At 34.4% G+C, this 16619-nt stretch overlaps 1 protein-coding gene and 1 long non-coding RNA gene across 5 annotated transcripts in view; one reads left to right on the forward strand and one right to left on the reverse strand.

The window, feature by feature from the left end:
* The window catches only part of Robo1 (roundabout guidance receptor 1), an 891813-nt gene that overhangs the window by 226503 nt on the left and 648691 nt on the right, over positions 1 to 16619 (forward strand). The window lies entirely within an intron of this gene.
* LOC106146521 lies at positions 1496 to 7624 on the reverse strand. The gene is made up of 2 exons (XR_001230991.1): positions 7426 to 7624; positions 1496 to 1642 (listed from the first exon to the last, which is right to left on the reverse strand). It is a non-coding gene; the product is annotated as an uncharacterized LOC106146521 (long non-coding RNA).

A 16619-nucleotide genomic window follows, 5' to 3' on the forward strand; every position in this document is an offset into this window, starting at 1 on the left:
TGTCTTCAAGGTCTGAGATTCTATCTTCAGCTTCATTCAAGCGGTTTTGTGCTCTCATTTAGTTATGATAGTTTTTAAATGAATTATTAATCCTACTTTCACTAGTATCTTTAATCATGAATGTATAATGACTTTTCCAGTTTTCTTCTGTATGTCTAGAGGAAATCATGTGTTTTGTTTTGTTTTGTTTGTACCAGGAAATGAACTCAGGGCCTTGCACTTTGTTTTTTATTCAAATGATTTTTTTTAATTCTATTGATACAGTGGATACCTGGGATGAGTCCTATTTGTTCATAGTACATAATTTTAATACATTGTTGCTCTCCATCTACTAGTGTTTTTTGATGAGTTTTGCATTTATTTCCATAAGACATTCATATGTATGGATCTTTTTCTTCAAATGCCTTCTGCTAGTTTGCGGGTAACAATATGGTGGTTGCCTTACACAATAAGCTGAGAAGTGTTCCCGTCTCTTTTGTATTTTACAAGATATTGTGAAAATTGATGCTTGTTTTTCTTTGGTAAAATTCACCAATGAAGACATCTGGACTTGACATTTTCCTTTTCCTTTTGAGAATTCAATCTTTTTTTTGTCATAGACCTACTTAATTGTCTATTTCTTCTTATGTCAACATTAGTAATATGATCATTTAAAAATCTCTTTTCAATTAAATTATTTAGTATTTTAGGCACAAAATTGTTTATATCACTTCTTTATAATGATTTGCACTTCAATAAATTTATTAGCATTGCTTACCCTTATGTTTGTTTATTATTATTATTATTATCATTATTACTGAATTCTGTTTGGGAAGTGTCCTATAGATGTTTTTAAGGTCTAAATGGTTTAAATAATCTATTTGCACCAGGCATGGTGCTATATACCTGTAACTGAGTATAAATCACTTGGGAGGCTGATGCAGGAGGATCACTATGAGTTTGAGGCCAGCCTAGACTACAAAGTAGGTTTAAGGCCAGCCTGAACCACATAGTTAGATCCTATATCAAAAAACCAAAAAATTCTATTTGTTTGTCAAGTTCTTAAAGGACTTTTCCATACTCTTTTGAACATAAAATATTGAAGCTTCCAACTATTATGGAAATGTTCAACCTTGATGTTTTAGTTAATTTTCTCATTGCTGAGACAAAATACCCAATACCCACAAGTTCAAAGAGGAAAGACTCTTGTACCTTACACTTTGCAGAGGTTTCGGTGAGTAGTTCGCTAGCCCCAAGACAGAATAGCACATGGCAGAGGGACAATAGCAAAATCAACAAGCAAAGAGAGAGAAGACAAGCCTCTATCTGTACCTTATATTGTATGCAGGGTGCCATCCCTAGGGCAGGGTAGCACTCATACCCTTAATCCCATCACTGGACCATGAATCAGTCACAAACTCTAGATTCAACCACCTTTGAAAAGCCTGCCGCCATGATGCATGGGGCTTTGGGAGGACATCCAGTCACAAACCATAACACCTGATGAACATTTAGCTAATTTTATGCATAGTGAAAAATTTATTTGGATTCTCCATAGGCCTTTATGTCTCATGAATATGAATGTCCTGATTGATCTTCCTGGGGTTGTCACAGACACATTCTTTCTTGTACAATGACTTTTCAAGTTTATCTTCTCAGATAGCTTCAGAATATGAAAAAAAAAAAAAAAAGGAAGTCAAAACAGAAACAAGTTGACTCAATATTTGGTCAGATACTGATTATACTATGTTATTTAAGTCATTGAAAGAGTAGAATGTGCATGGGCTCATTTGATATAATTTTTTGCCATTAAACACTTAGGTTTTTATTTCATTATTATTTGGTCTTAGTTTGGCATGGTGTGGAAAGAAGCTGAGAATTCTTCTAAGCCTTGTGTAATTTTGTTTTGGAAATGGAAAGAGGCGTATACCATATGCACATGAAGTTTCTAATGTTTTTTCTGTCTTTTTCCCCTCAAAAACTTAAAATGTTTCAATGTGTAACTTTTGCTGAGAATTACATCATGCAGCACTGGCAAAGTCTGCCTGAGAACGTCTTCGCTGGACAGGGAAAGATATTTACAATTCAGTCTACACAAGCATTAATTGCAAAAGCATACCTTCCTTATACCCCAGGAACAATTACAGTTCTTATTTCTGCCCCCAAATCACTGCATATTATTACTGATTAAATTGTTTCCTTGCTTGCCCTCTCCAAAAAAAAAGATTGTAGATATTTGTCAGGGAAACATTTCCGCACTTTTGCTCATAGCCATAGAATAATAACTCATGTGTGACAGTTCTAAATGAGTATCTTTACATAAATGATAACATACTTTATGGTTACTTTGCTCATTATCCAATATGTTTTTGATATTCATGTTATAATGAAATTGTCACTTAAAATAATAGTGCTCTATTCCACCAGAGTCCAAGTTTATGTTGTTGCTGTTGTTTTGTTTTTAAATACAGTGTCTTAACTTTTATTTAAAGGAATATATTTAGTTTCAAAATTCATGGTACGTGCAGTGTCTATGTTCAAAATGAACCTGTTTCTCTCTGATTAGTGTGTTTCAGATAAGTGGGCAAACTACTTTTCTTCCTTGACATTTAGATGTTATATGCAACACTTTCTGCTGCACCTCCGGAATTGTTTAAAGGACTTTTTCTGTTCCTACTTTTGTGGTGGCTCATTATAAATTTCTGTTTGCCAGAAAGTATCTGATCCTGTCTCCTCTACAAAGTTTCTGATAGCACTGGGTTGCTATTTAATGTCTGGAAGTGCATGTTCTGAAATTCTGAAGCATGTGAAATGTCACATTTTGTCAACTTTCTGAGGCTCACAGCCAGTTTGCCAGTTAAATCCTTTATTTAACTAAGTAACAAGTACACATTTAATTTCATATTAGAAAAGTATATTAGGCAAACTCACTCTGGGTTTTATTTTATGAGTATAATCAAATCCTGAACATTTTATTAACTTAGAAAATGGTCGTAATGTTTAAAGGCTTTTAAAGGGGCACATACTCATATTGTATAAAAACATCACATCCTTTTTCAGAATACTACTTAATGTGTATTATTGAAAATTTTAAAAAATAAAATTAACTATAAAGGAAAAATTATAGCACATCCTTCACCATTACTTCAATATTATCTGACCTTGGATATATGTACTGTTTAAATTTGGGGTGTACATATTTCAGGCATCCATTTGGCAATACCTCTATATATGTACTTATTTATGTATTTTAAAGCTATGCCTTATATAAAATTATAAATAACAACATGCTATTTTGTGCAATTTTTACCTATTACCACATATGAATTCCAAGAAAAGATTATAATCAAATTAAATATTTTGACAACTAAGGTTTAAATTGTCATAATAGTCATAGCATTTGAAAACAAATTATCAACTCGAAAATCATTTAAATTTAAAGTGTAATCTCTCTGTTTTTAAAAATATTCAAAATAATAATAAATGAAATTACCTGATAGAATTCAGAATATGTATTATTTTGCAAAATGACCAGGTTACAAGTAATATACTTCAAGGATCTTAATATTGTGAACGTATGCATGGGCTTCTGCTAAAGAACTGGAGATTCATATTAGAACATTTTAGCTCAGAAAATTTCACTCAAAAAGTGAAGCTTGCTTCAGTTGGAAAGTTGATGATAACACATCACTGGAAAACATCTGAGAAATGGCTCTATCCCTACATAGAAAAAAATTATCCTGAAAATATTCTCTTATATTCAAAGTATTCACTTGGATGGCTCTCGTAAAGGTATAAGAATACAGATTTGAGGACAATTATAACCTTTTTTTTAAGCTAATAAAATCTCAGATTCTGGTAAGTCCTAAATAAACCCAAGGGTGAACCCAACTAATATAGTTTTCTACATAATTATAATTGCAAAAAGAAAACATTAGCTCCACCTGAGTTGCAGATCCCAAAATATATATAAAATGCCACTTAGAAAGCACTCTCTTCTAAACTGAAAAAATATAACACAGTAAAAATTTTGTCAGCATAAAAGCCATTTTTCTACAATCTCCACCTGCTACAGTTTGTAGAAATCTACTGCATTTAACTTTTTCTCAGAAATCAGTTAAAAGTATCATTCTGTGAGCATAATAACACCTATCATTATCTACATTAAGATCAGCAAGTAAGTTCAATAGTTTATAATCTTTGACTGTATTTGTCTATGATTGAATATGCATGAAACTGACTTTAATGAATTAGACCCTTCTCAGAAACTGTTTCTCACCTATGAGTTCCCTCCACACTAATTTCTAAATAACATTAAATAGTTAATAGTCAGTTGTCTAAAATACCAAATTTAAAGCCTATGCTCTATGAATTCAATACATATCAAAAGAACAAGCCAGTATGCAAATGAAACCATGAAAAGATATTTTAAGAAGTTTACCAAGAAAGGAAAACCAGCAGTGTATTGAATACAGGTGACAACAGTGTCTAAATGGTGCTAAGCAGAAAATTATGCTTCAGCAAAATCATTCATTACCATAGAACGTATGACAGGGTAAGGAGGTAGAGAGAGAGAGAGAGAGAGAGAGAGAGAGAGAGAGAGGGAGAGAGAGAGGGAGAGAGAGAGAGACCTAGAGCAAGAGATTACACTTCACTGTGCTAGGAATGCAGTCACTTGAGCTATCATATGATTAGAAAGTGGCTGTGGTAGGGTTTAGATTGTTCAAGTGAAAGCAAAACACTGTGGTGCTTTATCTCTTTTCCTATGTTGTGTGCCTGAGGGACAGTTTTTAAAGCCACTGGTTTCACATTCACAGGTACCACACAGGTAATTAGACCCAGCAGTGAGAAGTGAAAGGGAATAAGGATGTCTGGAATCTTTTGCCCCTAGAGAGCAAAAGCCATCTAGATAAAAGCAAGAGGAAAGAGACGTGAAATAAAAGAGGGAGAATGATGAGAGCTGCGGGCTTCTTCATTGAGTCACATGTCAATTGCCTGTACTTTGGCTTCTGTCGGTAAATGCATCTCAGGGTCTCTAAGTGATCTGAAAAATGTAGGGAAATGTCCTGCAGGAGCTTAAAGGTGGAAGTCCATGTCAATTTCATGATCAAACTGAACACAAGGAAACCATTTGTCCCTTTCCAAACCATATATTGTTAAAATACTTAAGCTCCATTTTCTATAACTTTTCAGTGTACCAGTTTCAAACATTCCAAAATGCAGACAGATTGAAATAATAACTTTTCATATCTCTAGGTAGATAAGCATGTACACAAGTGTACATTAGTCATCATTCAAAACCAGTTAAGCAATTGCCATGTGTATATCCTAAATAAAGGCATCCCTTTTTGTAACTCAAGTAACTTCACACATTATAAAAATAATAGTAATTTTATAATGAACCCAGTTGACCCAAACAGTTACTTTCCAAAAGTATTCTGAAAATGTCTCTTATAGCTATTAGTATTATTACATTTAAGTGTAAATTGAAATCCAAATGAACATTACATTTCCTCATTGTCTTCCTTATTTTAGGGTTTCTCATATTTAAGGTTAACTTAATACTTTAACAAAAAGTATTTACTTTACAGAGGGCTGAGGGTTACTATTTGCATTATAGGATGATTAAGCAAAGCCCTAGTCTCTACCTATTAGAAGCCAGTAGCACTACTCCCCCTCCCCCGCTGGGAACAATCAAAATGGTGTCCTGATGTCCACAGAGGAAATATCACTTGAATTAGGAATCTCTGTTAATCTAGAAGAGTAGTTTCTTCTCCTTGGGAATTTTTGTTAACCATACCTGGAAAAAAGTCTATAGCTTACACCTGAATTATTTCCACTCATATAGTACTACCATTCCTCTATGGACAGCTTGGGAATTGTGAATCTCAAATAGCAACAACTGGCCTCTGTGCATGTGTAGGGCCAGGGGGCTACAGGAAATTCCTTTATCGTCCCCTCAATTATGCCATGAACCTCAAACTACTCTTGAAAAACTCTATTAAAAATTCTAATTGTGTTTTTATCATTCCCTGAGCCCTAGATTTACTGCCAGGTGCTCATTCTATTCCTTGCTTTCTCTGTCACACTAAGTATAATCACTATGTTCTCTTAATTCTTGCTCTAGAGCAGAAGTTTTTGAATTCCAATATGAAACACAAATCACACAGATAACTTGTTAAAATGCTCTTTCTGGTCGTCATCCTGAAAGAACTTCACCGAGTGCTTTAGCATACAGTTCAGGGATATGAATCTTTAATAAACATCTTAGATCCATCTGAAATAGTTGACCCAGAAACCAACTTTTGCAAATCTTATGTTTCATTCTGTCTGCATTTTCATCTTTTTTGACTCCGGTGCTGTCTTATTCACACAGGCTGCAATACCTCTTTTGCTGGTTATCCTAATGCCTGTCTCCTCTTTTTGCCACAATCATTCCTTTGTAAATTGCGAAAGTAATCTTCTGCAAATGCCATTTTTATCACATCACCTTCCTGCTCAAGAATCAGCTACTCCTAATATATCAAGTCTAAACTCTTGGCCTATAATTCAAGGTCCTCTGTCAGCTAGCACTTTTGTACCTCTCTAATTTTATCTTCTCCCACTGCAGACTGACTCCCCGCTCCAGCTAACTCCAGCCAACTTTCCATTCTTCCCTGCTACTTACTTGGGTGGTTCTGAGTGCCACATCAGTTGGAATGCTGTTCCCTTTTATTTCCTCAACACATAATATATATTTGTTCCCAACTCATCTACCTCAGAAAAATTTTTCTCATTAAAATTTTGTACCTAATCATTGAGATAACTGAATGAAAATTATCATACTAGACTGTAGTACAGATGGGTGAAAATCACAAAAAAAAACCCCTCTAACTCCATCAAATATCAGTAATGTTTTTCTAATGGACCTATGAAAGTAAATTACTGTAATAATATTGTTAGAGTTTAGATTAAAAAATTAGGAAATACTATTAAAATACACAGGTCAAGCTGGGCACAGTGTCAGATGCATATCATTCCAGCTACTTGGGTGGCTGAGGCAAGAGGAGCACAGTGTGAGGCCAGTCTGGTCAATTTAGTTAGACACTATCTCAAAACAGAAAAGGTCTGGGGATGTCGCTCAGTGCAATGTCATAGGTTGAATACCCAGTACTGCCCTCCCCCACAACATTTAAATACATGGGCTAAAAGTTTAGTTTAAGTAGAGCTGTAGAAAATGCTACAATGTGTAATAACACATAAATAATTGCTGGGCAATAAAGGATTGGAGAACAATAAGATAGCAAATGCTGATATTAAAATGAACATGGGAGTATAGTCCAATCTCAGGTAGAAATGAAAAAGAAAGTAAAGTCTTTACAAGTAAATCAGTCGTACAAATCCTTCCCAGAAGCTGTTTCAGTTTTGTAAGGACATTAGTTTTCTTGTCTTACAACCACTGCTCACCTAGCCAATCAACTGTTGTCCCCTTCAAAGTAGTCACTTCCTCAGCCTGTGAAGCAAAACACTGCAAGAGATTCTAGAGCACTGACATGCCACAAGCATGCCTAATTCATTCAGTGCAGCCATAGTTCTGTGCATTAGGAATTCCTGAAAGTTCCTACTCCTCCATACCCTTGCCCACAACTGGGTTTACTCACTTTCCAAATTCACTTCATTGAATGGATGATTTGTGATGTCATAATATGACCTTACATCACATTGTGACAATTTACATTTATATAATTACTACAGAGTTTGCACAGCTCTGAGAGCCATTCAAGATACCTTATCTGTGGATGCATTCTCTGATCATCTCTGCCTAACTACCTTGTCTTATCTCTGATCCCTCCCCTCTAGTGACTCGTTATTGTCACATTGACCTCTAGAATTAATGCTAAAATCCCTGAATTTTGCTAGCCTCCTTACTTTGTACATGATAACCTCCAATATTTTTCTTGTGCACACTTCTGTTATAGTACTTTATAGACTTTATGAAAATTGTTTATATGTGTGTTTTTCTAGTAGAATCTGGTCTCTAAAATACAAAAAAAAAAAAAAAAATTCAAAAACCTCATCATCCCTAACTCCTAAAAAATGGCAGATAAGTGGGGTGGGGTGACACGAAGATTCATTCTCTAATGATACTTTTTTTTTTCTCACTATCCTAAGAGAGGAAAATATTTTCTCTCTTCTAAGATGAGGAGAATCAAGGTAAACTGTATCTGGAGTATACTCAATGGGCCTGTAAGACTCAGAAGGGCCTACAACCTACAGTCACATCTACCCTGACACCAGAGGAAGCTCAGAAGTTTTCTTTGAAGCTCAGCAGTGCTTTCTGCCCTCATGCAGGTCAAGATCCACATGTGCCTGAGCTGGCTTCTACCTGAGAAAGGAAAAGTTCTCAAAAGCAAAAATCAGATTCTCTGAATACTTGTCCTATCTTGAAACATAACTGAGGAACCTTGCAATGGTATGAAGCAGACTAGAAAGCACAGAGAAATTGAATCAAACATGCCTTTTGCGGTGAGGCAGTTATATCTTTTGGGTACATCCAGGTGCAGGAGAAAAAAGTCCATTAAAGATGATGGGAAAAAGTCCAGCCAGATTGGCATGTCTTGATGTGGAGAAATAAGTGACAGACACTGGGTGCTGGTCCCCCATGTGAGTTCAGGGGATGCTGCCTCCCCTGCCAAGAGGGTGGGGCCAAGATGCAAGGAATCCAAAAGCAAAAAAATAGAAAGTTGGAAGTAAAGAGGCCTGTCATTAAATATTAAGATCAAAGTCACAGAAGTGGAGCTTAAAGTCAGCCAGAAGCCAGAAATATTCCAGACAGAGAAACACTACAGTGGCAAAGACAAAAAGTCAAGATAGATTCTTTTAAATAACTATATGACTTGTAAACCATACTTATTTGTTCACTGGTAATAAATAATTTCATTATCTTCTCTAGAATGGACACTGGTATCAATCAAATAAATAATGATAAGAAAACAGAAATATTGGCCTTTGTGAAGCATAACATTTTAGTGGGTAAAGATAGGCAATGGAATAGTAAATAAGTAACATGTGTGGCAAATGTTGATGACTATTAAGAGAGAAAATATATCAAGAAATAGAGACAGACTGCTGCGGGATTATGCTTAAATCCATGCTGCATGACTAGGAAAAATGCCAACCGAATGGATGGGTGCAGGTAGAGAAGCAGTGAGCCGGGCATTCTGGCCACAGAGAGCAGACAGCGCAGAGAGCCTCTCCACACACAGGTAATGGTGATGCATTTCTTCACAAGTGGTGAAGCCAGAGAGGCTAAGGAGATGAGAGGGAGGGAAAAGAGCACAAAAACCAAACGGTCACGGCAATGATGAAGTTCAAATACAACCTTAGAGTCTATTGCAAGGATTGATTTCTTTTTTTTTTTTTAATTTACAGTGAAACTCATTTGGGACAGAAAAATGTTTATAGCTGACTCACAATTAAACATGCTCACCTTTAAGCTAATCAAAAAATGAATAACGATAGAGCGGTGATGGAAAGAGAAGAGTCAGGATGCTTCCTCAACAAACTAACTGGGTGTGGCAGTTCCGATCTGAGTGGCAGCAGCAGAAAGTGAAAGGCGCTGAAAGCCTGGGCGTATTGTGAAGTTACCATTAATAATAGTCGCTGTTGCACTGAGGGTTTTTTGTAGGTGGAGAAAAAAAAGATGCACCAATTTTTACTTCAGAGTTTGAGGCCTGAGTGACATCATAAATGGAGTTCCCGTTCATTAGAATGAGAAATTCTGCATGATGTAAAATTGGCGTTCCATTTTTTAATATAATGAAATTAAGATAGTTATGTCAAGCAGTCGCTGAGTGTGAAGTCCAAGGGAGAAGTCCGAAAAGAGATACATTTATAAACCATCAACATATGCACAGTATTTAGTTTCATGGGAATTCAGGAAATAAAGTAATGTGTACAGAGATAGAAAATAGAAGAGATAAAAAGGTTGTTTAGAATTTGAGTAGCTTGAAGTTTACCATCAAATAAGACCACATAAGAGTGTAGAATAGGAAGAAAACAAAGACAAAAAGTCATACCTTTAATAGAAGAATACATATGTGTGTGAGTGTGTGTTTGTGTGTGTTGTGTGTATGTGTGTGTATATCTTACAGGGAAAACGCAAGAAACAAATATTAACTAAAATGTTAAATAATGAATTTAAATAGTGAATTATTCATCAGCATGGAAGTTATTAGTGTTTTGTTTTGCTGAAGTGAGGATTACTTTTGGTGAAAGCCAAGAGGTATTCAATGACATAAATTGTAAATAAGTTGGACAATTAAGCAGTATGAACCATTTGTTGGTAGCAATGACACATACTGGAGAAATAAGACTGAATTTCTCATACTTCTTTTAAGAGATCATTTCAAAAGAGTAATTATTGAAATTATGTAAATAATGAAATTATAAAAATTATTTTAATATGTACTATGACCATTTTAAGATAAAATTACTTCTTCAAATTTTGTCTGATTCTTCCATAGGATCTTCTGTAGTGTTTGATCTTGACAAATATAGTCTTAATTTCTCCTAAACATCATTAAAAATAGCTATTATTTCTTGAATATCACCAAGAACTGATATCATCAATTTTGCTATACTGCATGAAGTGGACTTTCCTGGAAATAAATACCCTGATTGAATTAATCAACTCCTAAATCATTTGGGTATTAGTCATCCAAGGTGTTCTTGGCCCTGGAGATAAGGGCATAAATGTTTCATTTGTAGTTCAGCGCAGATTTTATAATCATTATTTTCAAGGGGGAAACTGTTCTGGACAATACTGGGTAATAGCATTCTGTGAGAAGCCAATATTGATTAATACAACAAAGGAAGATTTTGTGTGTCCTTAGCACAAGGACAAATTTGTTTTCTTAATTTTATATTCAAACAGTGACTGCCTTCATGTTTCACCTACTAAGGGTCCTCAGCATATTTATTAAATTACATTAAGCTATAAATTAAAGCACACTTTAAACCAATACAGTCATTACCTAGTAATTCGATAACAAAGCCTGACAAATAAAATTGGAAATCGGCAAATACTTTTGCCAGATGATTGTACTGTACATAGTAAAGTGATGTGTAGTAAACAATTTCAAAAATAAACCTGGTAATTCTCCAAGAATTCCTTGGAGAGGAATGTTAATCTACTTTGAAAGCAAGAGTAGTTTTATTTGACAAAGACAAAAATTTAAATACAATATTGAAACACAAATAATCATCTGTGTAATCAATGTCCAAATTTCATAAGTTAATGTGCTAGTATTTTGGTTTAAGATTATTGAACCAATATTGAAAATGAAAATATAATAATAACAAACCATTACTGGGATTTTATTAGATATAGTTAGTAATTCAATCATTTTTAAATTTAAAAGTATTGAAGACCATCCAAATTAATTAATCCAAATTAATAATTGCAATTGATTTTGACTTTACATAGAAATATATAATAATACTTTAATTATAGTTTTTGCTGACTTTACACAGCAGCTTAATATTCCCTTATATTTTGAAGTATTTCTCAAACTAATGAAAAATAATGTCAGACTTTTCAGTCACTGGTCTCGTTAACTAAATACATAATACAAAAATATATAATACATTAAATAAAGTGAATTGATACTACACATCTTATATGTATTTCAAATTCTGGTGCTTCTAATTTTATTACTCTTACTATATAAAAGCAGATCTGGCACCATTTATTAAAGAGGCTATCTATAAAAACCAATGTTAATTCCTATCATTTTGTTCTGAAAGCCTGTATCATTCTTATTGTTTTTACTTTGTTTCATTTTTGTCTATGCTGTTGGTGTTTTGCTATTGTTCTTTTTTATTATTATCTCTTCAAAATAAAAAAAAATAAATCCACAGACTTGGTGAGGAAAACTATCAATTTACTTTTTCCAATGTAATATAAAGTAAATGAATTGGAGATTTGTTTCAAAGCTGAAATTACTTGGATAGCACAAAACTATTAAGCTGCTAGTGTTTTCCAGTTTGGGATTCATGATACTTGTAAACATATTCATGTTGTCCCTGTTAGTTATGCTCAGGAATACATCCATTCTTCCCTTCATAGCCACTTTATCCACTTAATTTTCTACAGAACATATATCACTATTTAATCTGATAATGCTTTTTAATACCCTATGCATTTTAGAGTAATTTTGGGTCCATAGCAAAATTAAATATAAAGCACAAACTTCCCTTATGTATTAGTTAGGGTTCACTTATTATTTTATATAGATAATTTATTAAGTAGGCTTACAATGGTTGCCTACAGAATCTGGGGACTATAAGAATGCAAAATAGCCATCTGCATGATGGAGAGGTAGGATCCATTTGAAAGTAAAAACCCTTCCAAAATTTTTTTTTAAAACAGAAAGTTGAAGGTCTCAAGCTCCCTGAAGAGTCCAGTTCAGTGTGTCGAAGGCCAAAGGTTCTGCCCCGGAAGCCTGAAGGCACTGGAGATAAACATCCAGAGGTGATGACAGAGAGCAGGGCTTCTGAAAAATCAAAGAGGACGATGTCCTTCTTTCCCTTTTTATGCCATCTAGGCTGCAAACTGATTGGTTGTTGCCACCCACCTCTGAGGGAGGATTTTTCCTCCTCACTTTGTTGTATACAAGTCAGTCACAGAAGACATCCAAAACCATGCTCCACTAACCTGCTTGGCATTTCTTAATCCATTCAAGTGAGATCACAATTAACCATCACACCATATAGTATCAGCTCCTACACAACCACAGTATTCCTCACTGTTAATATCCTTCACTGCAGTGGTACAATAGTTACTAAGGATGAACCTGTGTGACACATAATTATCACACCAAGTCCAAGTTTACATTATGGCCTGTTTTATCTCTTATTCATTTCTAGACTTCCTCCACTGAAAAATAATAGCCACATGATCAGAGACTGTATTTGCTTCAGCTTCAAAACACCCTGGAAAGATTGATGCTTTAATTTAGAAACTAAGAAATTAATTCAAACATAACCTTTATTAGCATGAAGAGTAGCTCCATATAGTCTGGCTTTCACAGCCAGTTTTGAAGAACTGACAGTACAGATTTCTAGGCTATTTGTTTTCATTGCTGTAGCAATCCCTGTAGCCCATTACTTTGTTCAGCATTTGCTAACAGAGTGCCTAAGGCATGGAAGTCGTGATTTCAAATGCTGGTGTAGGGACTGGGGGTTTAGCTCAGCGGCAGAGTGCTTGCCTGGCAAGCACAAGGTCGTGAGTTCTATTCCCGATACCAGAAAAAAAAAAAAAAATCAAATGCTGGTGTAGAGAAACGGACAAGGAGTAGAGATGCAACCTCGAGCTACACATAGCTGTGCTAGCAGAGGGGTTTTCCACTCTATAAGTAGAGCATAGTCAGTTGTCTAATCTCCTTTCCCCATTGCTCAATCATAAACAATTAATTTTTTAACAGCAAGCCCTAAAAATGGCTATGTTTGTGATATGAGCTCAGGTGTACATTGCTATACTTTTTTTAAAGATTCACACTTAAAATTTTTATATAGATATTGCAATGTGCCTCTTAAATTTTCTGGGAAAAGCTTGCTGCCTTCTTTTAAAATATGTCAGCGCTTGTTGAAACCTGCATGTAACTTTTTTCTTGGAAATTAGGTTACCACACAAACAGAGTCACCACCTCAATGTCTGAGAATGTTATGCTTCTTCATTATTACCACAAGGACTATTATATGTAAGGAGAGAAACCAGTAACCTATTGTCCTCAAGAGTTTATTTGGATTCCAAAAGTTTTTCACACAGAGGAGGGATTTCCTCGGCATCTGGAAAATCTACCTCTGTTATTTGGCATGCTCTTCCTGTAATACTTTTACAAGCTGTAACTGCTTTGATTGAAAAAACTCCTTAATCACCATTACATGACTTCTACTCAAAGGTCCAAAATCTGTTACCTCTGTTCATGTACTGATCTTGAGAAGCAGCTCAGAAAGTAGCACAACTACTAAATAAGAATATGGGCAAATTTCTCTATTATTAAAAATTTCAGAAGCCCTGTGAGTGGCTTGTTTTAATATTATATGTTCTACTGAAGTTACATAACTATGTTAACTTTTAAAAGGAAAAATCTAAACCAAATGAATAAAATAAATATAGAATCAAATCTAGAACTTAGAAAAAATCATGAGCCATTGTAAAAAGTGAAACAAACCTTTTTGTATTCAAGATCAAATTGTTGATTTCTTGGTAAATAGTGGGATATTTAATTCTTCATTAAATTTGGATTTACATTTTTATGGTTCTGTAAGTTATTTACTTATGCTGAAGTGTTCGCTTTCTTCAATTGCAGTTCTGTTCTTTCAAGCATAACACTGAAAATGCATTTCTTAGTCCCACACTAAATGATGCCAACTGTATTATCAATGCTAACATTGATCTGTGTTATTACTATAGCTGGTGCTTCCATCAAGTTTCGAAAGAATCTTTGAACCACGCACGTCTGGTTCTTATTGTGGTTCATTCATATCATATGTATGCATATCAGAAATAGGCATGGCCCATTTCAGAAATATAAAATTGAAAGACTTTGAAGCACAAGGGGCTCATATTCTCCAAGGTCATCATTTCACAATGCACAGTTGAAGGAATAAGTATCATTTCCAAGGGATGTACAGAAAATGAGGGACAAAACTAGGATAATAACCTTGATCTCACACTATGAGGTCAGACTTCTGGTCTTATATCAATGACAGTCCCCACACTTCTAATAAAAATAGGATTTTACTGGTCCACATCCGGCAAGATTCATAGCTTTTTCTTTAAAGTGCCAGATAATAAATAGATTAGGTTTTTAGGCCATATAGTCTTTGTCATGTGTATTGATATTTTTAGCTGTCTCATGAAGGTAATCATCAGAAATGGAACAAAATAAAACCAGGCCTGTGCTGCAATAAAACTTTATGATAAATTTTTAAATCTCATATAATTCTGACATACCATGAAACAGTATTCTCTTTGCTGTTTCTTTTTAAAGTTTATTAGAGTAAGTTTGTGATAACTAATGCAAACCTCCATTTGGAGGCATTAGTACTTATACATGTTGTACCTTTACCATTTATGAACCTTTTTTTCCTATTCATCTTTCCATTCCCTCACTTAAAAGTAGTTGGGAGTTCTTGTCTATGACTGTACAACAATACTCTGTGGGTCAGATTTGGCTTTGGGGCTTAGTTTATCAACTACTGATAGAGTTTTCCTAAAACACAGGGATGTTTTAAACCCCGTTGCCCATGAACCTACAGATGACCCAGTGAGTACATTTGAGGACTTTCATTCACATTTAGATTCTCTTTTTAAATTAGTAGTATTAACTTGCAGGTCACTATAGTACCATATTTAAATATAATTCACCAGTTTAACAGAAAGTGAGTTACAATAAAAAATATCTTGAATCCACCAGTCCGAAGAAGAGTGATTTACAGTCAATGGGAAAATTAAGAATATTCATGTATTCTTTCCTAAGTGTACAGCAGAAATTCCCGATTCCATGAAATAAAGTTAATTTACTTGGCACATAAGATCATATCAATCAAATAAAATAGTACAGGTAAAGCACTATTATGTTTAAAGCATCATATTCTAAATAAATATTTGACACTATTACATCTCACTGAGAAACATGCCATAAATAAAAAGTGAATTTTCAGTAATATACAATATAAAATCACTGAGTCAATTTTTAAGAGAATGCTGAAGAGAATAATAACTCATTTATCCCACACCCTGATTATATCTTAAAAATTTCAAAGTGATATCAGTTGAGATTTTTTTTTCTTTCCAAATCTGTTAGGGTCAAAATATTTTGAAGCAAAAGTAATCCTTATGCCTCTTTATAAGAGGAAATTAGCTCCCAAATAAAAAAGATGGCCTCATTCTAAAACCCAAGTCTTCTAAATTTTCACTTTTTAAGGGAAGGATGGGCCACATTTAAATATTTTGCTTGTTTTCAGGCACAGTAATGAGAGGCTCCAACCTCTAACACCCTCCAACACCCTTCTTCAAACCACTGCAGAGTGAGTGCTGTGTTAGCTGGGAACCTGAAAAATAGCCATGGGGGCCTAGGGATGATCGATCTACATGTAAAAATATTTAAAGTAGCGAAGATAACACTCTATAATATTTTTTAAGATTTGACATGCAGAAGAGAACATGGAATGAATATTTTCTGGCCTAGAAGAGAGAACTAGAATAATGAGGAAGCAGCTTTTGACAAAATACAATGAAAAATTTCAGATAATAGATTACATGGCCGATCCCAGGGAGAGTTTCTCTACAACTTGCAAAATCTGTGTGAAGATATCAGTCTGTAATATAGCAACCACTGTTGATTCCTATCATTTTGTTTTGAAAACCTGTACATTGTTATTGTGTTTGTGTTGTTTTTGTCTATGTTGTTGTTGTTGTTGTTGTTGTTTATTCTCTTTAAATGAAAAAAGTAAAAAGAAAAGGAGATTGTAACAAAACAAAGTTACTAGATTTCTTTTCAGGTTACTTGTAACCCTAAAATGCCGTCACCCTGCATATATTTCAGATGGTGAATTGTAAAACTAAATTATTTCTAGATTTGTTTCATATA

This window comes from Chinchilla lanigera, unplaced genomic scaffold, assembly GCF_000276665.1.
Source record: "Chinchilla lanigera isolate Chin_1 unplaced genomic scaffold, ChiLan1.0 scaffold00006, whole genome shotgun sequence".
Taxonomy (NCBI): domain Eukaryota; kingdom Metazoa; phylum Chordata; class Mammalia; order Rodentia; family Chinchillidae; genus Chinchilla; species Chinchilla lanigera.